General features: G+C 41.0%; 1 protein-coding gene and 1 pseudogene across 1 annotated transcript in view; one reads left to right on the top strand and one right to left on the bottom strand.

Annotated features, from left to right (window-relative positions):
- Znf800 (zinc finger protein 800) overlaps positions 1-10,666 on the bottom strand; it is a 190,646-nt gene that overhangs the window by 103,155 nt on the left and 76,825 nt on the right. The window lies entirely within an intron of this gene.
- Positions 4,855-5,647, top strand: LOC116098490 (annotated as a pseudogene).

Consider the following 10,666-nt stretch of genomic DNA (forward strand, 5'->3'; position numbering starts at 1 on the left):
AAAAAAAAAAAAAAACTTTTTTCTTTTCATTCTCCTTTGAAAAAGAGTTATTTCCATGAAAATATCCTTTGTGAGCTTTTTCTACTCCACTCCACCAAGTGTTCCAAATCCTTTGAGAGACTAATAGGAGGTGACTATGACCAAAGTATGTTGTAAACATCCAGAAAAACATCATAATAAAGCATTGTATAATTAATATATGTGAATTATTAAACACAAATTACTAAAAGGAAAAACCTTAACAGAATTTATCTCTGGGCAAAAGAATCCAAGTCAAATTTCATTATTTATTGTTACATTTTAGGGAGAAAATAAAGGTGAGGTTAAATAAGCATGTAAGTTGTATTCAATTCAGTAGAAAGTCATTATTCATGATTGCTCTAGCAAGATCCAGTCACAGGTAAAGAAATGTGCTTTTAAAACACTTACATAGAAAGCATTCTTCACAAACAGGGAGGAAAGCAGCTATTTTTTCCCATTACCTTTCTCTTTTGCCATCTAATAGGTGACAGATGGACTGACTATGTTAAGTGGGAAATGGATGGGAGCTGTTCCAGAGAAGGAGTCCAAACAGACTCCTTTTCATTGTAACAGAGTTTTAACTGTTGCAATGTTCCCCACTCTGAGAGAAGAATGCTCAGGAATGCTCAGAGAAGCTCTTTCCATAGCACAGAGAGCCACTGCATATAACCCTAATGACCCTCAGTTCCATGAGCCGCTCTTCTCTTTGGCTGATTGGCAGTTACGTTGCAATAAGAAAGGATTCATGCTTTAGCTGTTCTTGGTTCAGGTTTTTACTTTCCTCACTTCAACTCCTTAAAATGTGTTTTCCGCTAACATCAAGCTACTGTTTCTATGTTTTAAATGTTCTTCATTTAAATTTCTTTTAGGTACTTCCTGTGTGTTTTATGAGTCTCCGTTCTTTGTAGTTCTGAACCTGTCATCTCTGAGAGGAATGAGCATGACTTTTTATGGGATTGACTTGTACCAATCTAGTGAGCTGGAAGAAAGCACGGCATTCTATTTCTCTACAATTCCCTACCCAGAAAATGACTCTGTATGTGATTTTGTTAGACTAACATTTGAAATCCTGAATATAGTCATTTTTTCCCTATGCTTATTTCTGTCGTTTCCCAAATACTGAGCTATTGTCTTCCCACTATGATTTAGTGAAGTATAGTGCAGAAGGAGTCAAAAGCCCTTGACAAGCTCCAAGTTCTGTTACTTACTGATTCCATGAATCACTTAACTTCTTTGAACTCCAATTTCCTCGGCTGTAAAATGGGAGTAATATTAACTGAGGTCACAGAGGCTATGAAAATAACAGTGTTGCAGGAAGAGCTGAGTGCTTTTCTTTTCCTTCCATGTTTCTTGCCCTCACTCAGGGCAGCACTCAGTAACCAATGGAAACAGGGAAAGGAGCAATTCAAAGGGAAGAGAGTGAGCCTTGCGAACAGAGCAGAAAACTCACCCTTGTCCCATTCTCACATCCACACCCACACCCCCACGTTTCTGCATCTTTTTTCAGTTTGCAGCCTTTATTTGGGTGCTTTGCCTGGGATATTTTCAGCCAGGCCTGGGAAGAGTTCCGTACTCAGAGTTTCTTGCTGAGATTGAAGTAATGGTAAAAATCTAAAGGGGTAAAGATTTGCAGAAAGCATGGGGCTGGAGCACTGGCTCAGTGAGTTAAGATTCTTAGAGCCTAGTTGCCCTGCTGAGCTCAATACTTGGGACCTGCATGAGAAAAAGAGAAGCAACTCCTCCTACAAGTTGTCCTCTGACTATAAGGGCATGCCCATGCCCCAATATACATACATACATACATACATACATACATACATACATACATACAATGCAAACATATACACATATATTACACAAAATAAATAAATAAATAATTCTTTTTTAAAAAAATACAGACTGGCAGTACCGCCAGTCTATCTAGTTCTCCATCTACCTAGTTCTCCAGATGTCACTGGCATGTGACAGGAACTCTGAGACAAGAATAGAACAGATAGATAGCCTCATGGGTATGACCACAGGGAAGGTGAGGAACAAATGGGCTGTATGGAACACATGAATGGTAGGGTCCAGGAACAACTCCAGGACATTGACTAGTCTAAGAATGCATATGTAGAACACTCTGAATCTCGGAGTAAATGGAAAACAGAACAAAAGCAACACTTCTAAGCCACTAACATAGGACTTTGAAATGAGTTTGACAACAACAGGTGGGTTAGTAGTTAAGTCCAGGCCCAGGAGGGATGTAATTTTGTGGCTATTTGCCCTTATCTCATTGTGCCAAAAATCAGAGCTCTACCTGGGCCTGGAAAGCCAGCTCAGAGGTAAAGACTGCTGGCTGCTCCTGCAGAGGACCAGGGTTTGGTTCTCAGAATGCTCTCAACCACTTGTCACACTCATTTCAAGGGATCTGAATCTCCCTTCTGGTCTCCACAGGTACCATGCAGTGCATATATGTATGTCCACGCAAACCCTCAGCCATAGAATGAAACTTTAAAGCACCTATCCATTGAAGATACTCGAGTTCCTTTCCAATCCCCTAAAAAAGATCTGTCTGGTACTTCACACAATATTACATCATTTGTACTAACTAACTGCAAATAACAGTGATTGAAAAAAAATGGTATTTCATCCAAAGTGTGGATGGCTCCTTTGCAGCTGACACAGGAATGGGGAAATTTTCAGACGAGCAGTCCATCTTTTCTTTATTTGTTCACAGTTTCATATACATAAATGATGTACTGGATGACAATCCTCCCATTGTCCTCTTATCCCCTTCCCATCCAGCTGAACCCCTTCTTCTTCCTCCAAAAGCCCCTATTCCCACTTTCATGTCTTCTTTTGTGACCACCCACTACATTTAATTAGGATTCCTTGGTTAATCATAAATGACAACTTGATAGATTTAGAATCATCAAGGAAACAAGTACCAGGTCATATCTGTGAGGGGTTATCTAGACGGGGTTAACTGCGGTGAAAACCCTTCCCTAAATGTGGAAAGTACCATATCATGGGCTGAGATCCCAGACTAAATGAAAAGGAGAGGCTGAACTGAGCCCAGGGATCTCAATCTCCCTCCCCTCCCTCTCCCTCCTCCCCCATCTCTCCCTCCCCTCCCTCTCCCTCCTCCCCCATCTCTCCTCCCCCTCCCTCTCCCTCCTCCTCCATCTCTCCTCCCCCTCCCTCTTCCTCTCTGTCTTTGTCTCTGAACACAGTGTAACTACTGCCAATTCCTGCCACCTTACATTCACTGAAAGTCAAAATAACCCTTCTTTCTTAAATTGCTTTTGGGAGCAAGGAGACAAGTGACTCACACAGATACTAGAACACTTATGCTGAGGCACGCCCCCTCAAGTGTCTACTAACATACAAAAAATAATTATTTTATAAGAATATTATGATGGAGAATCAGGCTAATGCTAAAAAAAAACCAAAAACACTGAAATACCTTATTTTGAAATGTTTTTCCAGGGCTGTGTGTGTATATACACGTGTGCATATGTGCATGTTTGTGCATGTGTATGTGCATGTATGTACACGAATGTGTGTGTGCATGCATGCATGCATGTGTGCACATGTTTGTATATGTACTTATGTATGTGTGTTTGCCTGTGTGTTGGGAACATTTATCTGCTAAAGAAGAAAGCCAATACCCATGATGGTGGCGCAAAAGATATAAAAGACATTTTCACTTTCAGCTTTGCACAGTGACAGTGTCATAGACAATATCACTTATGTGAGCCATAATTGAAATCGTTCTAAGTAAGTTAAAAGGGCTTACTACCATCTACTCTAAGCACAAAACTGGAAGTGAGAGACTCAGTGTGTGTTCTTTGATTGGCCCACCAACAGCAGCATAAATGTTCACTCATGAACTCATTGAGCCCTTACCGACAGATTTATCAAAATGACATTATTCCCATCCTCAATATAAAGTTAATTTCAGAAGTGCTCTTGCATTTTCAGAGAGAAAACATGGCTCTCTGATCCTCCCTGTTCTAGAGATAGCCACATCTAATCCAGTACCAGCCTTTCCAAATCTAGCTTGGGCATGTAAGTGACAATGTGATATGGTTTCCTGCCCCTGGAGCAGAGCCAGCAGTGCCTGGGTCTCTACAAGTGCCAATCCTTGCTGTGGGCATAAGGCTTGTACATATTTTCACATTCCTCTGAGGAATGCCCTCTCTGCCAAGGTTAATGACTCTACAATAATCAGAGACAGCACAAGTCTGAGAGGTGAGGGTATATCTATGTCTCACCAAAATAGTAGATGTCTGTGATCTTCAGGACAGCCCTTAAGGCTGTGAGAAAGAACACTGAAAATCTGAGTTCAAAAATATAAAATTTCTCAGTTATGCAAAATATAAGGAGGCAATATGAATTTTATAAGCAGCTTCACAGATCTAAAAGGATCAGAGGTAGCTGTACTATGAACCAGCTTGTCAGAAAGATACTAAGGAAGGAGATAAAGAGATCAAGGGAGTGGTAATCACAAGGCAAGATCCTATAAAACTATGTTTTTTGTTTATGCTTAAAAGGCAGGTCCAGGTCAGCCTGGGACAGAGCTAGTTTAGGTCCAGGCATGATCTGACTGGTAATTTCAGGATGGGTTCCCACCCAGCTATCTTATTGTCTGTGCTTGTGCTTGTCTCTGTCTAAGAATCAAGGGGTTGGGGTCATGGGATGCTGATTCATGGGATAAACAAAAGGGAACCTGGGGTAATGACTGAATTAATATGTAAATTAAAAACTGGGCTTTTGGTCACCAAGAGATGAACTATCCAGAGAGTTTTTAGAATAGCAAGGGAAAGCTGTCTCAAACAGAGCAGAACACAGGGAGTGATAGTTATCTCCTACAGAGAGAACCATGATTTGACTTCAAGTCATTTGTTTCACCATTCCCAGACAACCCTTCTCTCAGAAGCCCTCTCCAAGCTGAGGCTGATCCTTAGCACAGCCTTGTCCTTAAGACACAATGGTAAAGATTAGAGTGACTGGATTTGGTGATATTGGGTACCTGGTTACCAGAGCTGCCACATCATCTAACCAAGTGGAGATCATTGCCATCAATGACCTCTCCATTCTCTATGGTCTACATTTTCCAGTATGACTCTACTCTTGCCAAGTTGAACAGCACAGTCAAGACTGAGAATAGGAAGCTTGTCATCAACAGGAAGCCCACCATGATCATCCAGGAATGAGATCCCACTAACATCAAATGGGATAATGTTGGTACTGCATATGTTGTGGAGTCTGCTGGCATCTTTACCACCATGTAAAAGGCTAGGACCTATACTTGAAAGATTGAGCCATCATCACTGCCCCCTCTGCTGATGTCCCCATGTTTGTGATGGGTGTAAACCATGAGAATTATGGCCACTCACTCAAAATTTTCAACAATGCTTCCTGCACCACCAACTGCTTAGCCCCTCTGGCCAAGATCATTCATGACAACTTTGGCATCATGGAAGGATTCATGACCACTGCCCATGCCATCATTGTCACTCAAAAGACTGTAAAAGGCCCCTCTGGAAAGCTGTGGCATGATGATCATGGGGATGCCAGAACATCATCCCTGCATCTATTGGTGCTGCCAAGACTGTGGGCAAGCTTATCCCAAAGCTGAATGGGAAGCTCACTGGCATTCCTACCCCTAATGGATCTGACATGCTACCTGGAGAAACCAGCCAAGTATGAGTACATCAAGAAGGTGGTGAAGCAGGCATCTGAGGGCCTACTAAAGGGCATCCTGGGCTACACTGAAGACCAGGCTGTCTCCTTCAACTTCAACAGCAACTCCCACTCCTCCACCTTTGATGCTGGGGCTGGCATTGCTCTCAATGACAACTCTGTAAAGCTCATTTCCTGGTATGACAATGAATATGGCTACAGCAACAGGATGGTGGACCTCATGGCCTACATGGCCTATATGGCCTCCAAGGAGTAAGAAACCCTGGACTACCTACCCCAGCAAGGACACTGAGAGCAAGGGAGAGGCCCTCGATGGCTGAGGAGTCCCTATCCCAACTCGGCCCCCAACACTGGGCAACTCTCTCACAATTTCCATCACAGACTCCCATAATAACAGGAGGGACTTAGGGAGCCCTAATCTCTCAAAAACCATTGATAATGCTCTCTGCACCCCCCCAAATAAAAATAAATACGTAAATGCAGTTACAAATTTAAAAATAATTTTACTTATTATCACTTTGTGTGTGTAAACATGATGTACATGAGTGACTATGGGTACATACCATGGCACATGTGAAGGTCAGAGAGTAACTCTCGGGAGTCAGTTCTTCCTTTCCAGGGACTAAACTCATATCACCAGGCCTGCACAGCAAGCCACTTTAGCTCTAGCAGAGCCACCTCATGGTCCTCTGTAACATTCATTGAAAGCTAATGCTATGTCTGTATCTTCCTGAATATGAGGTATTTTGAACTTTAAAACTTATTTTTAAAACTGTGAGGCTTTAAAAACAGATATAACTTAAACTCAAGAAAAAAAATACTTAATAGACCATAAGTGACAATGTTTCAATATTCAACTGAAATAAAACCAAAGTATCATCAAAGAGAAAGCTTGCTGCTGATCAGTGCTCACTCCACGACAATGAGCCATTCAAAAGGAGTTTGGAGGCTGGCGAGATGGCTCAGCGGGTAAGAGCACTGATTGCTCTTCCGAAGGTCCAGAGTTCAAATCTCAGCAACCACATGGTGGCTCACAACCACCCGTAATGAGATCTGACGCCCTCTTCTGGTGCTGTCTGAAAAACAGCTACAGTGTACTTAATTATAATAACAAAAAAATCAAAAGGAGTTTGGGGCTAATTAATGTCTAGCAATAGTAAATAAGTAACGACCCCACTCTGGGTGATGAAGGTGCTAATCTCCCTGAATTTGACTGTCCAAAGATGCACATGAACCTCATCTGCCTATGCCATCTTCCTAGAACAGATACTGCCACACGTGTACTGTAACACTCAGCCAGTTCACTCACTCATCATCACTTACATGCTCTCACCTACACAGTGAAGAAGTGCACACTGTCATTAGTGAAAGACTCATCTGCACCAAGGTTGTCAGCATCCCATCCAGGACACGGAGTTGATTTAAGAAACACACAGGTAGTGCCTATGTGATACCACACCTATGCCATAACAAGCTTTGTAACAGGGAGGCGAACCTCAGTGAGCCTTCCATGAGACATACCCTACCAAAGTCAGAGACAGTGCTAATCATTCTAGGGCTGCAAAATATGTCGCACCCAAGTAAAATATGCCTGCACAGGTACGTGCACTCATGTGCACATCTCCACACAGCATTCACATAATCAAACAATAAGATTAAAATGTTAATGTAGAGTGTGGTAAACCACAATGCCTTATAGGCATTAGATCTAGAGAAGGGAGAACCAGCACTGCGTGAACTCTATGCCTATGAGCTAACCAGGTTGTTTTATAAGTCACATGCTTGGTTGGATTTTAAGAATATAGAAAGAAGAGCTGAAGTGATGGCTCTGCTCTTACAGAGGACCCAGGTTCAGTTCCCAGCCCCCACATGGCTCACAACTATCCATAACTTCAATTCTAAGAGTATCCAGTGACTATTTCTGACCTCCATGGGTGACAGACACACACATGGTGCACATACATATATGCAGGAAATATACTCACATACATTAAATAAATGAATGAATGAATAAATAAATAAATAAATAAATAAAATATAAAAGGATTATACCAAGGAAATAATTCAAAATTTAGATAAAGATTGAATCACAAATATTATAAGATTTTTTTTGTAACATAAATAACTGGAAACATTCTAGAAAATAATTTTTATATAATCATTGGGGAAATGTATGTAGTCATTGAAGGAGCTACTTACAAAATATAACTCTAGAAGAAACTGATAATTCTCATGTATCAGCTTAACAGGACTATAAACATCTTAAATTTGAGTCTTAACTATGCACTAGTGGATGGCAAAGATGGCGCTTAACAAGTAAAAGTTCTTGTCACCAAGACTGGAAGCCTAAGTTCACCAAGACCCACATGGTGAGAAGGGGATAACTGATTCCCAAAAGTTGTCCTATTACACACACACACACACACACACACATACACAGAGAGAGAATAATAATAATAATAATAATAATAATAATAATAATAATAAAGTATTCACTATTACACAAAATGTTTACCCTAAAATTGATAAATAAGGGAAATCATACCTTTAGTGTATCCCATCCATTAGTAGGAAGCAAAGGTCATAAAGAAGAGTTCTTATTTTTATTTAGCTGAGTTTTCTTTCATAACTTCATTTACACATGGAATGTTTTTTAGTCATAGCCCCCTTCTCTTTTTAATCCCCTTCCCCCACCCATCAAATTGCTTCTTCTCCCCAAGTCCTTACTTTCAATGTTTGTCTTCTGACCCTCTGTGGCTTTCTGTATAGGAATGGGTAAAGGATTCCTATTTGTTCAAGAGCAAACATAGAATAATTGCAGCTAATAAATGTAGACAAAATAGAACAAGACAAACTGCCATTTTTATCAAATGTGATGGAACTAGATACTAAACTGATAGAAGCCTAGCTATCCCAGAAGGAGGACACAGCAGAGGGATGTGCCTATGTCACTTGACCCATAGAAACAAATGTTATCATTTCCAGTGAACAACCCACTAGCACATTTCCTAACCCAGACCAGTAGGAAGTATTCAGTATCATCTACAAACAGTCCTCACAAAAACATTATCCAAATATAGCTAAGGCCATACAGATAACTACCTACCACTTCGTAAGACATACAAGAAGCAGAAGACTGGGTCCAAACTACTTTGTAAAAATAATCGCCTTCTATAAGGCTGGTGTTTTAAAAGATAATATTTTGAAAAAAGTCTAAAGAAATGTAACAACCCAGTAGTCACCCTTCATTGTCTTGCTGTTTAAAAACATACTTGCTTCTTAGGCTGACCAGATAGCATTGTGGGTAAAAGTAGCTGGCACCATGCCTGGCAATCTGAGTTCAATCTCTGGGCCCCACATGGAGGATAGACAGGGAATACAAACTCCTGAGAATTGTCTTCTGGTCTATACACAGTGCTATGGGATGTGTGACCCTCCCCACACGTGAACACAAAATAAATTAAATAGATCATGAAAAGTATTTTTAAGTAGCTGTTATAAAAAGTTATTTGGGGGAAATCTAGAACGTTTTGGACATGGCCTGGATATTTTGTTATGAAGGGAGTGATGTTAACTTTTATGACAACATTTTGTTTTCGAGATTAAATAGTTTGATTCAATTTTCCAAAAGACATAGGGAGAGGGGGCTGAAGAGATGGCTCAAAGGTTTAGAGTACTTCCTCTTGCTGAAGACCAGAGTTCAATACCCAGCACACACATACAGCCCACAACTATCTGTAACTCAAGTTCCAGGGAATCTGATGCCCTCTTCTGGCCTCCACCGGTGCAGAGCACGCTGGCCTCCACTAGTGCCAAGCACACTGGCCTCCGAGCACACTGGCCTCCACGGGTGCTGAGCACACTGGCCTCCGAGCACACTGGCCTCCACCGGTGCTGAGCACACTGGCCTCCGAGCACACTGGCCTCCACCGGTGCCGAGCACACTGGCCTCCGCGGGTGCCAAGCATACAGGCAGTGCATATACATATGTGAGGGCAAAACACTAATACGTATAAAAGAAATAAATTTTAAGAGGCAAAGAAATGAAGATGCAGTGGGTTTCAGAGATGCAGGGCAGGCAGGTCACTTGCTACAAAGCATCCCCAACTTGCATCCTCAGGTAGGGCACAGCTCTTTGTGCCCACCCTCCTTTGTTCCTGTGTCCAAACTTTCTGTTATAAACAAAAATTGAAAACAACATATATAAAAAAGGAGTAAAACCAAACACACCCAATATTGATAATAGTGAGTGTCAACATAATTATAAGAAATGTATCTCTTGATATAAAAACAATATTCTATCTTAAAATAATATTCCTTGTGGCAGACAGACTATTAACATTTCACCTTGTTTATCCTGAGGGCTTTAATGAAGTTATAGTTTTGACAGCTCCTACCTTTCCACTAATCAGAGAATGAACAGTATCAGTGTAAGAGAAAATTTTTCAATAAATTCCTGAATGCTAAATAAAGTCTATAAATAGGGACATTATGCTTATCAGGAAGTCTAAGTTAAATCAACACACAAGCTCATGTTTAATTCAAAAAAATGGAAAGTATACACGATGAAGAAATGCCAAGAAAAGCATGAATAATATTTATTACTGGAAGTCATCCAAAACGTGGATGTGGAGTCTTCATATGTGTATCATACATGCCCCAGGAAAGGAGCCATCCAAATTTTAAAAGGTGAAGAAGCCAAAAGAGCTGGGAAGTAGCTTAGTGGACAAGGTGCATAAGGATCCCCAACACTCATGTGAAGGCTGGGTATAGATGCTCAAGTCTGCACACATGGGCAGACCCTGGGGACTGCTGTCCAGTCGGGACCAAATGGCAACAGTCAGGCGAGCCGATACATGTACTCCCCATACAAATTCATACACACAGAGATGATAGATAGATAGATAGATAGATAGATAGATAGATAGATAGATAGATGGATGGATGGATGGAT

Source organism: Mastomys coucha, unplaced genomic scaffold (genome assembly GCF_008632895.1).
Source record: "Mastomys coucha isolate ucsf_1 unplaced genomic scaffold, UCSF_Mcou_1 pScaffold20, whole genome shotgun sequence".
NCBI lineage: Eukaryota > Metazoa > Chordata > Mammalia > Rodentia > Muridae > Mastomys > Mastomys coucha.